The 23,896-nt window shown below is 33.1% G+C and overlaps 1 protein-coding gene across 34 annotated transcripts in view; it reads right to left on the bottom strand.

The window, feature by feature from the left end:
- PTPRD (protein tyrosine phosphatase receptor type D) overlaps window positions 1–23,896 on the bottom strand; it is a 2,222,827-nt gene that overhangs the window by 1,182,974 nt on the left and 1,015,957 nt on the right. For all 34 annotated transcript variants that reach the window (XM_058695363.1, XM_058695354.1, XM_058695368.1 and 31 more), the window contains one exon: window positions 13,229–13,278. The gene's annotated coding sequence lies outside the window, so the exon portion shown is untranslated. The remainder of the gene's footprint in view (window positions 1–13,228; window positions 13,279–23,896) is intronic.

Here is a 23,896-nt window from a genome sequence, read left to right as displayed (position 1 = left end):
TACTTTTTGTGTTTTGTGACCTATATTCTGAATTCTTTGCATACCTTGTCACTAAATTCTAATAAATTTATTGCTTATTCATTTTTTCTTCCATATCATAATTTTTGGAGAAAATATCTGCATATAGTGCAGGAATTATAAAGGATGATGTTTATGGGTAAGATGACTATTTCGTCACTCTTCTCTGAAAACTTGAGTATTTAAATGATGAAGCTACAATATGGTGAAATATTGTTTGTGTCTTTAAATTTGCAAAAAATCTGCCTGAATATTTGTTACTGCTTATTTTTATAGATGAAAGGTAAAACTGATTATTATAATAGAATTAATACAGCATACATTTGATGTAAAAGTGCACCATTTCAAACCACAAGTTCAATTATTAGTGGATGCAAACACATAGATACATGGAGTCTAGTTCCATAAAGGTAGCTTTTTAAGATTGTATAAGAATTATTGCCTGGGTTTTCAGTTATATAATTATTTTCTCTAGGACGCTCACAGAATTTTGAACAAATGAGTGGAATACACTCGTATAAGCAATATTTTAAAATCATTTTTGTTTCAGGTAAAGTCACTGATGCTGACTACAAAAAAATTAAAAAATTAAAAAGCGTTATCTTTTAGTTTTCTTTTTTTTCCTACTTTTTAATATGAAATTTATTGTCAAATTGATTTCCATACAACACCAGTGCTCATCCCAACAGGTGCCCTTCTCAATGCCCATCACCCATTTTCCCCTCCCTCCCACCCCCCATGAACCCTCAGTTTATTCTCAGTTTTTAAATTTTTTTTAAGGTTTATTCATTTTTCAGAGACAGAGAGAATGTGAGTGGGGGAGGGGCAGAAAGAGAGAGACACAGAATCTGAAACAGGCTCCAGGCTCTGAGCTGTCAGCACAGAGATTGACGTGGTGCCCTACGTGGGGCCCGATCACACAGCCAGTGAGAGCATGATCTGAGCTGAAGTCGGATGCTCAACCGACTGAGCCACCCAGGTGCCCCTATTCTCAGTTTTTAGGAGTCTCTTATGGTTTGGCTCCCTCCCTCTCCAACTTTTTTTTTATTTTTATTTTTTAGTTTTCTAGTTTCCCCTTCTCATAAAACATAAAATAACCTTGATTTTTTGATAAGTGGAGAGTTTCATAGGCTTTAATAACAGAATAATTAATTATTTTTCTTTACCATGTAGTTCTAGAAAGTAATAATGGTTATTTTAACAAGACCATTCCTGGATTAAAGATAAAGGTCAAAGCAAAGTCATCAGAAAATGTCTCTGAACTCCTTTTTAGTATGTTGGTAGTTAATCTACCAAAATGCAGTAGTCATTATTAGTGATGTGCTTTTTGATTAGAAATGTTGTCTGTCAGCATCAAATAGCTAAACTTATCCCGTTCTAAAACTGCACAGGCATTTACCGCCTTCCTCCTACACTATGTTCCTGCTTTAGTCTCTGATGATTTTCTTTCATAAGTAATTTTTCCATGGAACTCTTTCATATCCAACTTCTTTTAAAATACATCACTAGAAGTGTTTTCAGGTTTCTTTTCTGGTATAATTATACTGTTTAAAGTCCAAATTAAAAACAAACAAAAACTATGTCATAACATATAAATAGGAACATCCAAGGGTCTTAAAATGAATTCAAGTATTTTTTCATTGTTTTTATTGATTCTTACACCTGATACAAAAACATGTTGGTGACCTTTCTTTAAATTCTTTTTACTCGGTAAACAGTATTCAAGAAAGTGTTTGTATCTGTATTATCATTATTGTTATTATCATTATTAGCAGCTAAGAGATAGAATACTCATTTTAAACAAGCTTTATTACACAACTTCAAAATTAACCTCATAATCACATATATTCACATAGTTGATAGCTCAGTTTATTAAAATACTCATTTAAGAAAAGATCTCAATATGACAAATGAATAGCTAAGATGTCAATGGTGTTCTCTTGGCTGAATGAAATGGTTATTTTCTTGACATTGTTGTTGTCACTATTATTTGTGATGCACTTAACAGAGATTTAGGTGGGTGAGAAACAGGGTTAGCTGGGATTTGAAGACAGAGCTCTTGGCTTGAGAAACTACTTGTTTCCCTTTTATTTCTCTGAAATTGTACTCTTCTATTTCTCCTCCAATGTCTAAGCTTTATGATCTTTCTTCTTTCTATAATGAAAGTTAATTGTTGACAGGATTCCTTTTTTATTTTATGTTTACTTATTTATTTGAGAGAGGGAGAGAGAGAGAGAGAGAGGGAGAGAGAGAGAGAGAGAGAGAGAATCCCAAGCAGGCTCCACACTGTCAGTATAGAGCCTGACATGGGGCTCGAACTCATGAACTGAGATCATGACCTGAGCCAAAATCAAGAGTTAGATGCTTAACCAACAGTGCCACCCAGGGACCTCTGACAGTATTATAAATACTACACTCAAAGTCATGAATTCCAAAGGCACAGCTTTATTTCTGTACACCAAGGTATATTTCTATATGTCTAAGAAAGTCCCTTGACTTTTGCAATAATTTCCAACACAGAAACATTCTCACTTACTTGTGTGCACTTTATTTTGATGTATGTGATTTTAATTATTTTGGATAATTAACATACATATAAATGCAGATATATTTATATTAATAGGACCACCCTATATGTATTAGTCTTTCCAGTTACTTGGGCCATTAAAGCTCTGATTCACCATGCTAACTTCTGTAAGTTTATTCCATTCTCCCTGAAATGAGAACAGAGGTTTTCCAATTGTTTCTTGGTGAATAAATTACAGAAATGTTCTATAAATACAGATGATATAGGGCAATGGTTTCCTAAACCTTCCTAACAAATTCATCCTGACCCTGTTCATTCAATGTTCCATAAGGAAAATGCCTAAGGTAGAGGGGATATAGAAACATAGCCATTTTTCTATTTGTTTTTTTGTTTTTGTTTTGTGTTTGTTGTTATCATTGTTGTTTTTTGCTATCTTCCCATCTCCATTGGCTTTTTCTGGGAGCCTAAGTGGCTGTCACCACCAGCACTGCACAATACCTCTCTAGAAGCTATAAATACCCTGGCTTTTCTCTCGTGACAGTAGGAAATCCTTCTGAGTCTAAAACATGAATTTTTTCCAAAGTACCAATAAAAAAGGTAAGAGAGCCCTAAACCAGAGATAATTGGGCTCATGGAATACAGATTCTTAAGCTATCAGCTACCACAGACTGGCTAGGCTGTTCCTTCATATGTCACTATCATATTTTCTCCCATGCTCTTTTAAAGGGGAAAAATTCTGCATATAAGTAGCTATCTTTAAAGAAAACAGATGATGTTTTATCCATGCACAAGATAAAAGAAATCTTTCTTCTTTTTGGAGAATCAGTGATATATTGTCAAATGTCTCAGATGCTTCAGCATTTGCTCAGAAGCCTCTTCTTTTCTTTTTATGTAGAGTAAAAAAAAAATAGCATTATAAAATTCCAGAACTAAAAAAAAACCTTGGAAATCATGTTGTCCCACTAGCACATATTATAAATGATAAAATGAAGGCCATAAGGCTATGGAAAATCGTATTAGATGGAAATATTCCCCTTATCTGCCTTTACTACCCAGCGAATCTCATATTCTTTTTGTAAGACCTAGCTTAAATTTCGCATCTATGAAGTAGGATATCTTCACAGACTCTTTTAGGAATTTATTATTATCCTAGCCTCTCCTATAACATCTGTTTCATATCCTTCTAATAGGATCTATCATCTCTGGTACACCTCTCTCTGGCCACAATGACTTGAGCAAATTTGATACCATCTCTTAATCTAAATTTTACTGGAATAAGCAACTCTCCTTATTTCTCTCAGGGATACTGTAAGGATTAAAATAAATAATCATTGTAAAGGATTTAACATATTGACTGGCATACTGTGCATGCTCAACAGATCTTACTGTTGTTCTTAGGATGATATAATTCACATATCCACATGTCCTTCCCTTTCACTAATTGGGGAGTTCCAAAATTAGCTTTTATTCAGTTGGTAGCCCAGTGATTGGAACTGGGTTGTGAACACTTTACCTTCAAGAAGCCTGTGCTGAAAATGTTAAGGAATGAATATTCTCACATACGTGGTCCCTAGTAAAATCCTTTCTCCTCATGCATCCTTCAGAATAACCACAATGCCTTATACTTATTTCCACAAGTATAAAATAAAACAATGAACAAACCACAAACTGGTGCTTTTGTTATGTGTGTCCTTAGAAAAGTCAGGTTTTGGTTTTTTTTTTTTTTTGGTTTTACTTTGAAATTTCATACCAAGTGTAATAAGTGTGTCCTTCTATGATTTCTCAAGAAGAAAATGTAGTCCCTCCCAAATATATTGGATTTTATCCTTAATTTATATTCAACCTTTTCCTGATGCTGTGGTTTGACCTGAAAATTTTGAAGTTATATCTCTATTTCATGCGTGGGCAAATGCTCTAGCAATAGTATTCAAAACAATTTTGCATGGTAAGCTTTTTATATAACATTTTACCTGTCACGCTTGAAATTTACATTAGAAGAACAATTGACTTCCTTACTTAATGATACCTTTAAGGAACTCTGAAAGTTCATGAATAAAATTATATTTTATGAATAATTTGAAGTAAAGAATCTTATTTTAGTCAGTTTATAATATGTATGTGTTATAATTATTTTCAATTTTGAAAAAAATCCATGAAGTGAAATAAATCAATGTTCACAATGATAAACATGTTTACTCTGCTATCGGAAATTGACTTATTATAAAATTATGATGCCATAGGAAACTATCTCTATACCAGATTTATATTCTGGTAGTCATATATATCTCTTGAAAATGGGAAGCCACTGTTATTAATAAGAGACATGTTAGAAACTCTTGAGGTTCACAAAGATTTTTGTTTGAATTAGGTATCGGTTGATTATAAATGTTATCATTTATAATAATAGTACACTTGAATATCTTACTTCTTAGCTTCAGAGACTTATCAAAATAAAAACCCCTCTTAGCTAATATTTTTCATATAACACTTTCAGGGAGAGAGTCTACCTTAGGTAAGTTCATTTTATAGATTTTATATTAGGGGCAAAAAAATCATTTTAAAGATATATACTCAAAAAAGAAAATTAGCATTGTCCCTAAATTATAGATGTTCAGAGCTTATGACTTCTCCATTCATTCAGATATTAAATGGTGTTTTTAAGTTGGAGGGAAGGGTACTGGGAAGGTGGATCCTGTTTAAGCTGCTTCAAAATATTTAGAGTATCTGTAATTTCTCTGCCTCTCTCACTACACACACACACACACACACACACACACACACACACACACCCCATTACCTCTTATAAATATCCAGCACAATAGAAGCATCAACAGAATAATAATTATTGTATCTGTTAAAAATTGATATTTATTTTGGAATAATGATAGATTTTCCTCAACCTCCTTAGCCTTTCTCCACCCTCCATCTTGTTCCATTCTGTTTTTCAATGGTACAGAGGATTATCCATCCCAGAGAACTTGGAAATATTGGAAAACCAGTAGAGTTTCTATGACAAGTTCTCACTGATACCATTGTAATTTCTTATGACAATTTACTTATGAGCTAAAATACTTATGACCTTACTTTAAGTCTGGCACCTAAGACCACTCAGCCATCCTGACATGACTCGTGACCTTACTCTGAGGAGATAATAGGGACTTACCAACTTAAGGTAAAAATATATTTAACTCTCTGAATACAGCAAAAAAAAAAAAATCTTTTACTCTTAAGCTTATTTCAAGATAACAGGTATTTATAATAGCATTGTCTTTCCTTGTAGCCCACCAGATTGGAATAAGACACAGTCATTGAAATGAATACATTTTCTAGTGTTTTTTATATGAAAGATAACATATTTACTTTTTAAATAATTATACATTGAAATAAACTCACTAATAAACTCAGTGAATGATTATAACAAGTAACAACAGATTTAAAATAAGCATGCTTAGCTTATTTATTTGAATCTGAAATTACAAGTTCAAAATACATTCCTTTAGCTTATGATGGGGTTAGAACCTGATTAACTCATCATAAATTGAAAATGTCATCAATTAAAATGCATTTAGTACACCTAACTTACTGACCATCACAGCTTAGTTTAGTTCACCTTAAATATGTTCAGAACACTTACATTGGTTTATTACTGGACAAAATTCTTTAATAGTGTTGAAAATCTCATGTAATTTACTCAATACTGTACTGAAGGGAAGAAGAATGGTTGTGTGGCTACAGAATGGCTGTGAGTGTATCAGTTGTTTACCCTTGTGATGGCATTACTGACTGGTAGCTGTGGATCACTGTCACTGCCTGGCATCGTGGGAGAGGATTTTGCCGCATATTACTAGCCTGGGAAAAGATTCAAATTCAAAGTATGGTTTCTACTCAATATGTATAGCGTTCACAACATTGTTAGTAGGGGATCATTTGTACATATAATTAATAGATAAAAGTCCTGAGATAATTAAGGTTTTAGTTTTACCATATCATAATCCTTCTGTTGCTGAGATAAATTCTCATTATCATGGGTAAAGAGGAGCTCTTTGAATAAGAAGTCTTATGATAAATGCAAAATTTTTCTGTATTTATTAATCATGGCTAAATATCATATGCTGTTCTCAAGATTATAATGAAGGATATTCTGGACTAAAATAGAGTGGGATGATCTGAAGTAAATGCAAAAAATTCCTCAGGTCAAAATTTCAGATAAAATGTGTCAGAATACAGGTCAGTTTATGATAGTGTGGGTAGATATGAATTATGATATAATTATGCTATTAAAGAAATGAAATGAGGCAGCAGGGATCACAATTTCAAAGAATCAGGTGTCCCACCTTCACAGACAAACAGATATAAGGAATTATGGGGTTTCCAATATCTTCAGCTTTGTCAAAAAAGGCAGATAGGAACATACAGAAACCTCTGTGCAAGTTAATGACAGATAAATGCTCTGTTTTCATTTCTCCTCTTATCAGATTCCCTCAAGTATTGGGATCTGTTTTCCTAAAGATAATGATGATGATAGAAGTTTATAGAGGTCTTTCAATTTCCACTTATTCTAGTAAATTCCTCTTTCCATATTGTTCCTACCAGTGCATATGTTCAATTGTGAAAGTCATGTTAAAATTAGAAATTCTTTGCTCAATGAAATAACATTTACCTATTTTCCCCAGTTGTTTCTCTAAAGAATACCAGCCAATGCTACTCCTTTCCATTTATCACCGCCTCAATCTCACTGTAGACTCATTTTATAATCCCAAATATTGTTGAAGTCTGTTGTGTTAAAAATGTATTTAATCTCAACCTTATCCCATACAATGCTTAGTCCCAATGATTACTATATGCCTTTGCAGTGTCAATTCATACATAATTCTACATATATCAACCCAGGACAATTAGCTAAAATAGTCTGGGTTGCTAGATCATTGACCTGAATGAATCTCTAGAATGTCCAGTATTGAATCCTTATTCCCTGCTTCTAATTTGGTTTTTATCTGAAGTAACAATTACAAATTGCACTCTGAGTAGAAGGTAAGACAATACATTCTTGATCCCAAATGGAGTTATTGATTCTTTTACTAGAGTTGTCTCCCAATTTCATCTTGGTCAACTCAGTTGTGAATGGTTTTGTTATACAATCAACTGCTCTAATCTAGGCCTCATGCTCATTGTCTTTTTTCTCACCTTCTACATCCGATCAATGATTAAGTCCTTTTGGTTCTACCTCCAAAATAGATTGAAAATCCATTCCAGTGATCCCATCCTTGTTCAGGACATCACATCTTTCTCTTTTGGCAATCTTCAAGTGTTTCCTAAATGATCTCTCCATGTCTAGTCTTATTGCCCATTAATTCATTCTCCACAAAGCACTTATCTTAAAACATAAATGGGATTACCACACACTTGTTTAAAAGCATTCAGTGGTTTCCAGTGGCATTTACAATGAAATCCAATATACTTGTCATGGACTTAAATGCTTACTTCATCTCAATCCCCTCTCCTTTTACTTACTACACTTACTCCACTACACTAGCATTCTTATATTTCCTTGAACATTCAAGTTCTTCTTTTCTTAAGATCCTAGAAATCCTTTTATACCCACTTTCTCTTTCCATTTCCTCATGTGGTGAACTCACCTTTCATTTAAAGCTTTTAGCTTAAATACCAATTCCTGTCCTCATAATTCTATATTTCAGAATGTTTTCTGTAATGACATTTAGCAAAGATTTGTTTTGCATGTTTCTTTTTCCCCATTAAATGTGAAATCAGTAAGATAAAAACTTTGTCAGCTCCCCCACTGTGACATAAGTCAGCCATTTTATTTCTTCTTCTTCTTCTTCTTCTTCTTCTTCTTCTTCTTCTTCTCCTTCTTTTTAATGTTTATTTATTTTAAGAGAGAGGGAGAGGCAGACAGAGTCAGAGACGGAGAGAGAGAATCCCAAGCAGGCTCTGTGCTGTCAGTGGACTGAGCCACCCAGGAGCCCCAAGTTAGTCATTTTCATAGCAATAGTAAGTTCCTCATTTTTGGAAATGGAAGGAAAGAGAGAGGAAAAAAAAAAAGAAGAGGGAGGGAGGTGGTGGGAAGAGGGAAAAAAGGTTGGAAAAGGAATATGTTTGAGAAACAAATATTTGATTTAGCAAAAGAAAGCCAGTTGTTTCTCTAGCTCATATACAATTGATTTTCTAAGATAGCAAATATTTACAGAACACCTGCTACAGCCAGATATCATGCCAGGAACTAGGAAATATTTCTATTTTGGGGGCGACCCTAATATTACCTTAATAGTTTAATGAAATAAATATATCATTGAATAGGGTAAACAAAAATAAAAGAAAAAAGAGCATTTTGTATGTACAATTATTTTATTCTCAAGTTAATATTCACTTATATTACCAAAACTTTTATATATTTTTTTGCCTTTTTAAAGGATATTCATGCTCTTAGATTATAATTTAATTGCAGTATTCTTTCAATTTTGAGTTCAAACTATGAATAATAAAACAATCTGTTTATAATTCCTCAGTTGGTGTAATTTTCCTTCATGCAGCATGTTAATTACATGTCTTTGAACTTTATTTGTCCCTAAGCTCTGTCATCTCTGTGAAAATGAAGCCAAGTGTATTTAACTGGCATCATTTACTTGTATCAGTGTGTCTCAAATGCATTTTTTCCCTTTAACTAACATTTACCTTCAGGGATACCTTCATAAATTAAATGCTGAAGTACTTGTGTAAACTATGCTGTATTTCAAAGATAAATTCATTAATAAACTTTATTAACTATTTGAAATGGCTAGTGGAAGATCAAACCTATTAATGCTACATAAACTGTACCAATCTTGAAGACACCTTTCTGTGGTGTCTGTGTTTTACGTCTGTTTTTCCTGCTCTAAATACCCCACAGAGAACAATAATTTAGTAAAAGTGAAAGTCACCTATTAGCTTTTAATTAGTACACACACTCCATATTTCATCATCTTTGGCTACCTAAAATAGACAATAAAGTCTGAAAGGAAAAAAAAAAGAACTGATACAAACCCTATGTTCTCCAAACACATGAAAATAAATGAGATACTACCTTTCTTTTGCTTCAAGGATTTTAATCTATGACCCCTACATTTTTCTCATCAGATTTTTCACTATTATAAAGATTAAAAAAAATAACTAATTATTAAAAGCAGCCTATTATAGGGTTTGCTTTTGCACTTCCATTGTTTGAGTTAGGAGTTACTCCAAAGTTAATTAAATGTCTTGTATTATGGACCTAGAGATTTAAAAAGAAATGGTCAAAATTGGATATGTGAGTATTAAATTATTGCATTTTCTGTTTTAAATAATTATTTAATTCCATTATGTTTCATTATATCTCTCAAATATTTCAACTATTATGGAGATAATTTTTTGTATTTAAATCAAGATGATTACTTCAAGAGTAAAAAAAAAACAATTAAAAACCATGCATAATGGGACAATACAATCTATGGCAAACATATATACAATTGCATAACTGACAGTTTTAAGGATGAAGTAATACTGATTTTTATACTATTGTTACTATCAAGCAAAAAACAGGTATGTGATGCACTTCTGTGTTTGTCATGGAAAATATTGTACATACATATGTCTATATATAAGTCTCAAGGCAAATAAAATCTCAATGTAGTACATACAACAGTATTCTGTTGTTAATCTTTTAGGCTGTATTTATTATGACTGTTATGTGTTTAAGTAATTTATTATAAAATATTTTGGGGGCAAGTAAATGCATTATAATAATTTTATTTGAATACTAAACTGTTAGCTTAATTTTTAATGTTTTAATGATTCTGTAGATAATTTATTTTGAAGAGTTTGCTTCACTTAATATATGCTAAAAATTATCATAATACATAAGGGTTAAAGTCAAATATTAATTTTGTTATGCTGCTGAATATTCATTTCAAAATTGTAACTGATGGCCACAAAACTGATTATAGTGTGTGACAGACAGTAGATAATACATAAGTACATATCTAATTTTATGAAGTCCTACAAATTGCTTATAAACAGTGACATTAAAGTATTAAATAAATATCAGCATCTTCATATTTATTTATGAATTTTACAATAAAAGTTAAAATAAACACAGAGCAATTACTATTCTAATGATAAGCTTTCCAGCAAACTATCTTAAACATACAAGAAAATAACAATATCCTTACAATTTAACAATACAATAGTATTCTTAAAACCTAGAGGTCATTACATGTAAAAATTTAAACAATAAAGCTTTTATAGAAACCATAGGAAAATTCCTTAGCGTGGCAAAGCAAATATTTCTTTTTTAAAAATATTTATTAAGTGGGACAATAGTCAGACAAGAAACAAACCTACTTGAGAATTTCTATTCATCAAAAGACACCACTAGGAGAGTACAAAGAAAAACCACCAAATGGTTTAATATACAATATAAATATCCAGTGGTATGCCAGTAAATGTTTAACGACCAACTCCCCAGAAGAAAAAATAAAGCCCTATTTTTCATGTTTGCCAGTGTGTGTGGTATAAATAAACACTTCTACCATGGAAGATTTTCAAACTATCAAGCAGCTCCCAAAATTCCTGACACTTTAACAGTTGGTCTTGTGAATCAGTTTGAGCCAGCTCTATCACAGAGGATTCAAACAGCTTATCTGGTATATGGTTAAGGAAAAAGGATGCACGGTATGGTATAAAAAGGGCAAGTCTTAGACACTTCAAAAAGGAGAATAGTCATATGACAGTCATCACAAATATGACAAATAATCATAAGACGTGTTGGATGCCATAAACTTTCAACATATTCAAATTAAAATATTTCTATAAGCACACTAGAATGGCTAAAATAGATGGATGCAAAATCCTGTTAGTGAGTATATGGAGCAACTCACTCTCACATCTTGCTTTGAAAATCCCATATTACCACTTTGGCAGACTATCAGTATCTACTAAAGCAGAACATATGCATATCCTATATATCCAACAAAATTCATGCATGCATTTCCTGCAACACATGTTCCAGATAGACATATAACCACTATTCATAAGAGCCAAAGTCTGGAAATGACCCAAATGCTTATCAATGGGATGTAGATCCTAATTTGGTATATGGGCACAGTTGAATACCACACAGCAATGAAAATGAGTGCTTTATCACTGCATATAATCTTACAAATATAATGCTGAGAAAAAGAACCAAAGTAGTAACTGCTGTATGACTTCATTAATAGAATGTAAAATAGGAAGTAATCTATCCTTCTAGAGGTCAATACAGTGCTTATGTTCCATGCAAATACTTACGAGAAGTGCACTATGTAGTGGGCTTCAAAGTACGATAATGTTTTATCTTTTATTCTTTATTTTTCTTTTCTTTTTAATGTAAGAGCTGATTATAAGGGTGGGTTCATTTTGTTACAATTCACAAAGACTGTGCATTTAAGATATGAGATGATAAATGATGAGTGTACATTTTTAAAATATTTTGACATATTTTATAAGTCGAATTGACTTGTGAGAAAAGTTAATTTGGATATATTTGTAAAATATGTTACAACTTAACAATACGTATTAGGAATAAAATTATTGCTTTATGCATATCCAAATAATGTATTTCACAAAAATGTCTTCCATTATCAATAGAGTCCATTGATACAGAGTCCTGTATCAACAGAGTAGACCAGTGAAATTCCCCTTGCTTCTATGTGACACTTGTCTTTAATAATCATATGTTGAGTGACTCAAAAAAAAAAAAAAAATGTAACCAAAGCATACACCTTACATAGCCCAGAGCTGGTCATTGCCTATAATCACTTAAAACTTCTTCAAGATACATTTCAATAATGCTGTATTACCAAATCAACAAGTTTTACTCAATCACTTTTGTGTTTTCCAAGACATCATTTACCCGAACATATAAAATATATGACACAAATGCCCATATTATCCCCATTTTATGTATCAGCTACAAGCGGATAAATCTTCATCATGTTTACAATTAAAAAAAGAGATGAACTGAACATTCTTTTATTAAACTTATGTTTATGTTTCTTACATTCTGTAGTAATCAATTATAAATGGAATCCAGATTTACGTTTTTAACAAATTTTATTGAATACAATTAACCAAAGTAACTGACAAATTAATAAAGCCCATAAAATCACCTTAGAAGTCACGGGTTATTTTTTTATCATATCTATTTCCATAGTTACATATTTTACTTTCAACTTTATAAAGCTGTAATATCAAGCTTTCCTAGAGGAACCCAATTTTGATAAATCTTGACAGGTGTTAAAATAAGTTTTCCTTTCAATAACTCATTGCCTCTATTCATTGTCATCAAATAGACGTTATTATAAAAAATTTTTAATATATAAAATTGTCATTCATGTCCAAAGAACTTTTTTCAGAGTTATAAATCTTACCTTTCTGAACAATGCCTTCAAATTCACTTAGAACTTATCAAAGACTATTTCAAGTGACTATATTACTATAATCTACCCAAGAACATAAACATTTGATAGAAAGTATCACATATCAACATTTATGTAAAGGTATCATAAAGTATCAAGGGAACTCTGCAAATTAGCTCTATTTTTACTGGATAACATCAAATAGTGATAATAAAGGGAAAAAACTCAAAAATGAATTTATTAATTATAATCTTACCATAAGCTCACAGGTTAGGAATTCAGAGAAGAGGTTCACCACCCTGAGACCTAGAAAAGTATAACCAAAAATATTTCCATCAGCACTGGCACTGCATTTTAATTCAAGCATCACAAAATGTTAAATAGTGATTCATATTATGAAAAATTTCATTGTATGATTAATTAGTATACATATAATTTAACAAATAATTTTGACTACAATATTCGTCTGAAATAGCATTATCATTACTCAGGTCACATCAAACTATTGTGATTTAAGATTAATTACTCTAATTTGAGCTCCTTAATGCAGGATGACAAACAAGTAGAGGATTTTTATTGTCTCCTTTGCTTCTTATGGGACTATGGGTGATGGGTACATCTGCAAGCAAAATTTATTTGGCATATGTTACAGAACCTTAGTTGCATTCATTTATACAGCTTCATATATATATATATATATATATATATATATATACACCCATATACACATACACACACTATGCATGTGGGCCACACACACACACACACATTTACAAATGTAGTTAACATACTACAAACCTACATTTATCTTTGTTCTTTCTGTTTAAATCAGGGATAATATATAACTTTCCATGATTATAAATATTCTCTAATATTTGTAATTATATATTATATTATTATAATATATTATATTTATAATATATATAATCCTGATTTAAAAGCTGTATGGTACTCAATAGTTTATTATATACCTTAAATTATTTGATATTTGATTTAATAACACTTTATTTATTTTTTTTTAACGTTTTTTATTTATTTTTGGGACAGAGAGAGACAGAGCATGAACGGGGGAGGGGCAGAGAGAGGGAGACACAGAATCGGAAGCAGGCTCCAGGCTCCGAGCCATCAGCCCAGAGCCCGACGCGGGCTCGAACTCACGGACCGCGAGATCGTGACCTGGCTGAAGTCGGACGCTTAACCGACTGCGCCACCCAGGCGCCCCAATAACACTTTATAATATCAATTAATATTATCTTTAAATTGAGTCATTTAGTTACCATCACATGTAACAATGTTTAAAAGTTAATGTGCTTGGCAAGAGCTTTAATATTTTGATGCAGTGCTGACTTACTAATTAACACATATTGATTAAGCCCTTGGATTTGTTTACTTCTAGGCAGATTCTGCTCTAAATGGATAAAAGAATACACTGAAGATTCAATCTTGGTATAGGTGAAGAAATTAGTAGCATTTATGAACCTTTTAGAAAACTGAATGACTGGTATATAGGCAGGTGCTCTACTGTGTGATGTATCACAATTTAAGTTAATAGAAGAGAGAAACCATAACAGATTGAATCTAGTAGTCAATGTCTTAATGAGTAGTGTTGTTTTTAAGGATAGGTTTTTCTCAAAGTTCTATGCATTAAATTATGCCAACCATTTTCTACTGCAACTGAAGGAAACATAATATAACATAGTTTATCTCACAAAGGAATGATATTTAACTCTTAGGAGGAATTATAATATGCAGAAATGATTCTGATACTAAAAGAACCACTTGACGACTGAAATGAAATGTTTCCAATATCCTTCTGATGAAATATTAGCGGAAATCAAAATATCACTATCACTGAGGTGTGAACATTCACATTAAAATGTATTATTCTTATTCTGCAAATTGAAATGTATGTGTGCAGTAAAATCTTTAATAATGACTGCTCAGGCTTTCTTGGTCAAAGTCACTGAACTGGGCGCCTGGGTGGTTCAGTCGGTTAAGCATCTGGCTTCGGCTCAGGTCATGATCCCATGGTTCATAGGTTCAAGCCTTGCATGGGGCTCTGTGCTGACAGCTGAGAGCCTGGAGCTCTCTCTCTCTCTCTGCCCCTCCCCTGATCGCTCACTCTCTCTCTCTCTCAAAAATAAATACACATTAAAAAAATTAAAAAAAAAATCCAAAGTCACTGAACTAACTGGTGGCAAGGACTTAACTGAATTCTGAGTCTTTGATTCTCAGTCCATTGTATTTCATTCCAATTATTGGCCATTATCCCAGGTCTCCTTGTTCCCAAGTGGGTAGACACTGCTTCCCAGCCTTCCACAGGTTTCTGTCCCACCCACTCCTTTTACAAATTCCAGTGCACATGGATTAACCATGTGAACATGCTATTCATTCTCTATTGCATTCTGCTTTTATTTTCCCTGCAAGAACAAGGAGTGAGAAGAGGACTTCAAAAGGTCTACTTCTGGGGGCACCTGGATGTCTCAGTCAAACAGCTGATTCTTGATTTTGGCTCAAGTCATGATCTCAGGGTCATGAGACTGAGCCCCACTTCAGGCTATGAGCTGAGTGTCAAATCTGCTTGGGATTCTGTCTCACCCTCTCTCTCAAAATAAATAAATAAACTTAAAAAAAAAAAAAAGATTTGCTTTCTACTGATACTTGCTAAAGAGGAAGACTTTCCCAAGAACCTATTGTGCTCTGAATGCTTATACTTCAAGTCAGTCAAAGAATTATATTGAGACCTTCCCCTCTGCTCCCCGTTTTTATCAAGAGGTGCATCAAATTCAATTGGGGGTAAATGTATAACGGTTACGTGTTAGAATCTACATGTGGCTGAAGCAAAGTATTACCATTGTGAAATGAATGCTTTGGATACATATATTAAAATTTTTAATTGTTATTACCATTTTATTATTAAATATTTAAAGTCAAGCTTTAAGGTTTCACACTATAATGCAGGAACAATAATTTCCTGTAGCACTATCAGATGCTAGATTACTCCTGCAGGCACTATGTTGCATATCTGCAATATTAAATTGACAGTTTTAACTGAATAATAGAATTTCAACATAAAAAGCACATAAGGGAATTTATATCTTCCAGTTATATGTAGAATGTTTATCTATATCTGAATGTGAATATTTAGATAATAACAGTAAATCCAAAGGACATCCTTGTTTGGATTATGGACATTGTTATACTGAGTAGATATGTTAGGCACTCAGACTATATGTCACTACCCATGTGTAAATTCAGGAATTCCAGAAATTATGTTTAACACATTTGGCTAGTTTTTCTTCAAAGCCAAAGCCGAGCCAGAGAAGTGATTTTAGACACATAAGAAAGCCAAAGCAGAAATATGGTTTACCCAAACGTTATTCCATTTCTACAATGATTTACATGGCCTGACTCAGTCAAGAATACTGAGTATTGAGACATAATTAAAGAAAATATATGAGAGAGAAAATAAATTTTAACAATATGTGGATAAGATAACTATTTTTTAGGGAAGAGTTTGTAATGATGGATCAGTAATTAAACTATCAGTGACACTGGCACAATGTTAGAGTTTTATCATTGATGCATTTCAGGAAATTTTATTTTAGAGATAAGATTCTAGTAAATAGACTTGATCAGATATACTCCTTTCATTTCTACTACTTGCCCATGTAAGGATAACCATTCAGAAAGAATTTATGCCAAGTGAAGTAAGCAGACCAAAGCAAAATTGCACTTTTGGTAATTCTGAAATTCTAATATGTTAAACCTATCATATGCCTACATAGTACTGCAGAAATCTTGCGAAGTTGCATTTGAATTAATATTTCTATAAATTAATTAATGTTATTAGTGAATGCATTTATCAGATATGTGACTCAGAGTTTGAAGAAATTCATGGATCAGCATTTCAGATGGTGGTTTTCTCTGATGCTAAAAATAATTAGACAGTGTTCTCTTTTCCTGGCTTGTTCACAGGAATTCAATAGTTTGGAAGGAGTGAGAGGAAGCTGAATTTTAAAATGATCTGGAAACCTAAAGGTTGTGAAATTATTTTAAATAATTATAAACAATTTTAAATAATAGTAAATAAATTTAAATATTGGTTTGATAAGTTTAAGAAAATCCTAGTTAATAAGCAATTGGTAAATAGTACAGTGATAAGATTTCTACACTTTTTGGCATGTATCCTACATTGATACTCATAAAAGTCTCTTGTATTAGAGATTATTTTCCATATTTTCAGATAAGAGATTGGAAGCTAACAGTTGCTAAATAAACTCCAAAATGTCTTACTGCTAATATATTGTGAAGTCAAAATTCAACCCAACCTTAATTAAGTTCAGAATCCCAATTAGTTCATATATCAGGGTAGGATAATATTAATAGATCTATTTACTGAATATATAGCATATGCCAAGCACTGGTCTTAGTATTTTGTATGAATTAACTCATTTAATTCTTACAAGTGAATCTCTACTTTCTAAATGAACTGAGCTGTCCTTTATTATCCTTTTCTTCTTCTTTGTTTTTTGTTTTCTCCTAACCAAAGAGATCCTGGCTTCAGAGACTGTGCTATGAATCATTACATAGTAGTCTCTACATGATAATTGATCATTTTGCAGTATTCTTACAAGCGGTATTTCAATGCACATGTTTACATTTTTTCAAGTTTGGCATCATGCACATGTAATTACACATTTAATATGTGTTAATATGTGTTAATATGTGTCTACCGTCACCTTGGTTGTTGGTCCTAGGTAGTAATAATAGTATTTATTGAATATATACTGTGTCAAGAATTGTGCTAAGGGCTATAAATTCATCTCATTTAATTCATATAGAAGTCCTAACAAGTATTACAGTCACCCTAATCTCATAGATGAGAAAATTACCAGAAAACTTAATAAATGTGCTCACGAGCACACAGAGTAAGAAAAAAGCACAGCTGAGTTTCAAACACAAACTCTCTTATATGATGCAACATAGAGATTCTGATTCTTCTAATGGGGAGAGAGTTGTGAAAGAAATTAGAGGCTCTCCTTTTAGTTCATTTAGAGAGAAACTTAAAACTTCAACTTCTTAAAGTAGAGCTACGACTACACCCTAATTTAAAAAAAAAACATAAGAATAGCAAATAGTCTTATAACACCATTATATTATGATTAATTGTAGGTAGTTACAGCCCCTCAGTCTCTGGCTCATTAAATGTTAAACTGAAATGATGCATTATTTAGCAGACATGCCGATTTCTAGAATTTTCTGCCAATAAATTCGAGAATGCATGAGATTTTACAAAATATGTAAATTTCATGTAATATATGCACAATTTTGGTAGGGGTTATCAGCAATGCTTACTTGGAAAACCAGATAGCCTTCTATTCATTTAGAAAAATGCAAATAATGTGTAAAAAAACAACTTTGAACTCTCACTTCTTTTAAGACTGCCAAGCTTATCATCTCAGAAACACAACTATTATTATAATTATAGGCAACAGGTTTGGGAAAAAAAATTGGCTGTTTCAGTGAAACTTGGCATATTACAAACTCTCAATAAATAACTAAAGAATACCTAAGTGGTCCAATAAAGAAATGATCGCAGTTAGGCTCTTAGGAAGAAAACTATACTGTATTTAGGTAATAGATTTCACCTTACCCCAGTACTGTCCATACTTTCTCAATGTCTTTTTCAGTACCTAAATCATTTCCTTCAAAGCATCATTTTTTTTTTCAAAAATCTTTTTTTTTTCTTAAATTCTAGGAAAATTGGAGTGACAGGCAGTGATGGGTTTGGGGAGTATCAACTCCTCCCATGATTAGATCTATGTAAATATGCCATGTAACTACAAATATGTATACATATATATGTATAGGTATATATTAATTCATCTATCCAACAGATATTTATGGAGCAACTATGTGTCAGGCACTATTATATCAGAGTGTGAGGTTAAAGAGATAAACAATACAAATATGGTCTAGTCTCACAGATTTTATATCCAGGTTAGTGATATTACATTTAATGATGCAATATTTTGTTGCCACTATCAAAAACCACTAGATACCCTGCTATAATAGTCTATGCACTTTTGAAAGGATTTCTTTTTAGATGTTTCAAATTTCAACCTAATAAGCCTATTAAGTTCAAGAGGGTTTAACACCATGGCAGAACATCATAGTTATCCCCCTATTCATATAATATTGTTTTTAATAAGAGAACCACTGATTTTAGCAAGGTTCATGGCCTTCTGGAATCAGATTATGATCCTTAGACTTGGTGCCATAAGACTAAGTCCTGGAAAAGCATGTATGTGGAAGTGGACTGAGTGACTTCTAGAAAGTGTCACTAAATGTAGAAAGTATCCTTGTCCATTTCTCCCATTAATTTCTAGATAGAATGTGGAATAAAGACTTGGAGTTCCCGCAATCATTTTGTATCTGACAGACTACCCTCACCTCTTTGCTCTGTTAAACTCCCAAGCAGAATACTAAAATGGGAGAAGTCTGGATCCTTACAACAGGGAGTGTCATCTCAAGCCTGGAAGGATTATCTCTTGAGTAAGCAAGAAATAAACTCTATAGAGACAGAAACTAGATGGGGCGCCTGGGTGGCGCAGTCGGTTGAGCGTCCGACTTCAGCCAGGTCACGATCTCGCGGTCCGTGAGTTCGAGCCCCACGTCAGGCTCTGGGCCGATGGCTCGGAGCCTGGAGCCTGTTTCCGATTCTGTGTCTCCCTCTCTCTCTGCCCCTCCCCCGTTCATGCTCTGTCTCTCTCTGTCCCAAAAATAAATAAAAAATGTTGAAAAAAAAAAATTAAAAAAAAAAAAAAAAAAAAGAAACTAGATTGGGGTTTTTAGGGACCAAGGAGTGAGAAGATGGGTACAGAATTTCTCTTTCGAAAATAAAAACATTCTAAAATAAGATAGCGTTTGTACAATGCCAAATATATGAAACCCAATAAAGTGTTCCCTGTATTTATTTTTAAAGTGTTCCCTTTAAAAAGTTATACAAAAAATGAATTTTATGGTATGTGATTATATCTCAATAAAAATGTTATTAAAAGTGTGTGTGCCTTATATCATCCTATTAGTTTAATTTGATCTATATAATAATTTGAATACATTTTACTGTGCTAGAAAATTGCATGGCATATTCTTTGGGAACTCAAATTCAGCTGAATTTATTAATTTCCTACTACACATTACCATGTTTGTAGAGTTTGGGGGAAATAAAAATAACAATACAAAAGAAAAATAATCTGTCTTCCATAATCTACAACCTACTGAGGAAAGAGGCTATTCCTGAGTTAAGTAACACCATGACCAAATATTTACCATCCAAGGCTTCTGTGAGGATTTTATTATATGCTGGGAAGTTATTTGAAAACTACTTAATAACACAATTCATGATTAGAAAAACAAAAATTTGCCAATAAGCATTATATGCTGATATTTGTGTTGGCAGTGGTGCCTTTGATAACTTTGTAACTAAACGAGTATGTTTTGAAATTGTGCTTATAAGGAAACCAAATGTTAAAAAACACTAAACAAAGTTTTATCCTTGAAAAAAGTATAAAAGTACTGATTACAAATATTTCTGGTTTCAAAGAAACAACATTAAACAATCCGTTTTGGTGGTGGGGATTTAAAACTTTTAATCTAAAATGTATAGATCCTTATGTTTGATATTTTGGCTCAGACATCACTAGTCTGAAAAACTCCTCTCCAAATTATTCAAAACACCAAACTTTTATTAAAAATGTTTCTATGGGGCGCCTGGGTAGCTCAGTCTGTTGAGCGTCCGACTTCGAGTTCGAGCCCTGCATCAGGCTCTGTGCTGACAGCTCAGATACTAGATCCTGCTTCGGATTCTGTGTGTCTCTCTCTATGCCCCTCCCCTGCTCATGCTGTCTCTCTCTCTCTCTCTCTGTCAAAACTAAATAAACATTTAAAAAAATGTTTCCTGTTGGGGACATCTAGGTGGCTCTGTCAGTTAAGCGTCTAACTCTTGATTTCAGCTCAGGTCATGATCTCACAGTTCGTGAGATCAAGCCTCACACCTGGCTTTGTGTTGACGGTGTGGAGCTTACTTGGGATTCTCTCTTCCTCTCTCTCTATCCCTCCCTTGCTCCTGCTCATTCTCTCTCTCTCTCTCTAAAAATAAATTAATAAACTTAAAAAAATGTTTCCTGTTGAGGCACCTGGTTGACACAGTCAGGGGAGCATGAGGCTCTTGATCTCAGGGATGTGAGTTCAAGCCCCACATGGGTGTAGAGATTACTTAAATAAATAAAACTAAAAAAAAAATGTTTCCTGTTGTGTGGATATGATTGGCAACAGTAAAATCAAACTATAAATGGATACACAATAAAAAGATCCTCCAAACTTCTCATGAATGACACAATCATAATTTTCTGAAGTTGACATTCAGCCACACTAATTTGTAGAGTTCAAAAAATAATATCATCATAAAAGTTGGAATTTATTCACTATATTGTACACCTGAAACTAATATAGAGTGTATGTTAACTAAACTGGAATTTAAAATAAAATAAAGTAAAAAGAGAAAAACGTTGCCATGCTATAGATACCTACACATTTGAGAAGAAATGTAAATGTAAATTAAGTGTAACTCCAGCATCATATAATGATTCTTTAGTTACTGGAGATGATTATACTGGAAAATCTGTAAGAATGTGTGAAAGTTCACAGGACTGGTTTAACCTTTATGTGAATTAATTGGTTACTACAACAACATTAATTTTTGTCTCACTTCAACTGTTGCAGAAGCTCGAATCAGCTTTGGAGCTTCATTCAGTTCTATATTCATTGGAGATATACCCAGAAGTGGGATTTCTGGATCATATGGTCATTCTATTTTTAATTTTTTGAGAAACTTTCATCTTATTTTTCATAGTAGCTATATCAACTTACATTCCTACCAGTGGCACACAAGGATTCTTTTTCCTCCGTATTTTTGCCAACACATGTTGTCTCTTGTCTTTTTTAATATAACCATTGTAACAAGTGTGAGGTGATATATCAGTGCAGTTTGATTTTCATTAGTAATGTTGAGCATCTTTTCATGTATCTGTTGGCTATTTGTAGATCTTCCTTGGAAAAATGTCTAATCAGCTCCACTTCCTATTTTCTTTTATTTGACAGAGAGTGTGTGTGTGTGTGTGTGTGTGTGTGTGTGTGTGTGTGAGTGGAGGAGAGGAGCAGGAGGAGAGGAAGAGGAAGAGGAAAAGGGAAAGGGAGTTGGAGGGAGGGAGGGAGGGAGAGAGAGAGGAGGGAGAGAGAGGAGGGAGAGAGAGAGAAAGAGGGAAGGGTAAGGGAAGGTGGAGGGGGCCGGAGAGGGAGAGAGAGAGAGAGACAGAGAGACAGAGAGACTTAAGCAGGCCCCATGCTCAGTGCAGAGCCCAAAGCTGGGCTTGATCCCACAACCCAAGGATCATGACCTGAGCTGAAATCAAGAGTCAGATGCTCAACTGACTGAGCCACCCAGACATCCCTCCTCTGCCTATTTTTAAATTTTATTTATTTATTTTGAAAGAGAGAGAGAGAGAGAGATTGAGTAGGGGAGGGTCAGAAAGAGAAGGAGAAAGAGAATCCCATGCAGGCTCTGCACTGTCAGCACAGAGCCCGATGTGGGGCTCAAACTCATGAACTGTAAGATCATGACCTGAGCTAAAGTTGGACACTTAACCAACTGAGCCACCCAGGCATCGCTGCCTATTTTTAGATTAGATTTGTTTAGTTATGTTTATCAAGTTATATGAGTTCTTTATATATATGGGATATTAATCTCTTATCAAATAAATGGTTTGCAAATATTTTCCCACTATGTAGGTTGCCTTTTCATTTTGCTGATGGCTTCCTTGGCTGTGCAGAAGCTTTTTAGTTTGATGTAGCCCCATTTATTTATTTTTTGCCTTTGTTGCCTTTGCTTTGGGTGTCACATCAAAAAAAAAAATAGTTGCCAAGACTGAGGTCAAAGAGCTTGTAGTGAATAAAGGAAAGCCTCAGGTATGCTCTGAATGGAGGCTATTAGCATGGAAAAGCTGGAGTGGGCTAACTGCAAGGAGAATATCTTATGATTGGTTTGGGGAGCATATTTGGCTTTCTCTGGTTTGTTAGCAGATAGAAGTACGAGGTAAGGAGTGGGGAGTGAAAATAAAGGAATTTGGCTGTCATTCTCCTGAAAATGTCCTGCACTTACTAGATTTCCCTGACCATTCAGAGCCAACTTCTGGAGAGGTTGTAATTTGTCTTTCTAGCCTTACTGGTCAGAGTTCTATTATCATATATGGTCTGGCTGTTGTCTATTTGTTTATTAGTCTTGCATACCTTACTTTTCGTTTTCCCCTCCAATCATAGGAGCATCCCTCCACTTAGCCACTAGTTATATTTTATACTGCCTTATGTAGCCTTGATGACAGATTGTCTAAACCTCCCATCATCAAGGAAGAATATTTGAGAAATATACATTCATTCAATAAATATTTAATACAATAACAAATCTAATATAATTGTCATAGTGGGAATTATTATGTGATTATGTGTATGTAGTGAAGTTATAATTATATCAGTTAGTTTTGTATACCAAAGCATTTGTTATTTTTAATGTTGAAGATATTTTATTAAACATTTTTATTTCTTCTAGTTGTTGATTGCTCAATATGAAACTTTTACAGAGTACACTAAAGATACTTTAATTAGTCTCAGATACAACATTATTTCTCACAATTCTATGAGGCAAAATACATTTCTTTCAACTTCTTAATACCTGGTTTCTTTCTCTTTTTTTAATAAAAAAATGAACATTTGCATATTTCTATACCACTTTTACTAGATAGCTTGAACATTGATAAGTGAAAGGGATTAGTCAGATACCATGTAAGTTTATAACTTTGTTTACATT

The sequence above is a fragment of the Neofelis nebulosa genome, chromosome 12, assembly GCF_028018385.1.
Source record: "Neofelis nebulosa isolate mNeoNeb1 chromosome 12, mNeoNeb1.pri, whole genome shotgun sequence".
Classification (NCBI taxonomy): Eukaryota; Metazoa; Chordata; class Mammalia; order Carnivora; family Felidae; genus Neofelis; species Neofelis nebulosa.
This window is presented reverse-complemented; position numbering and strand designations above follow the sequence as displayed.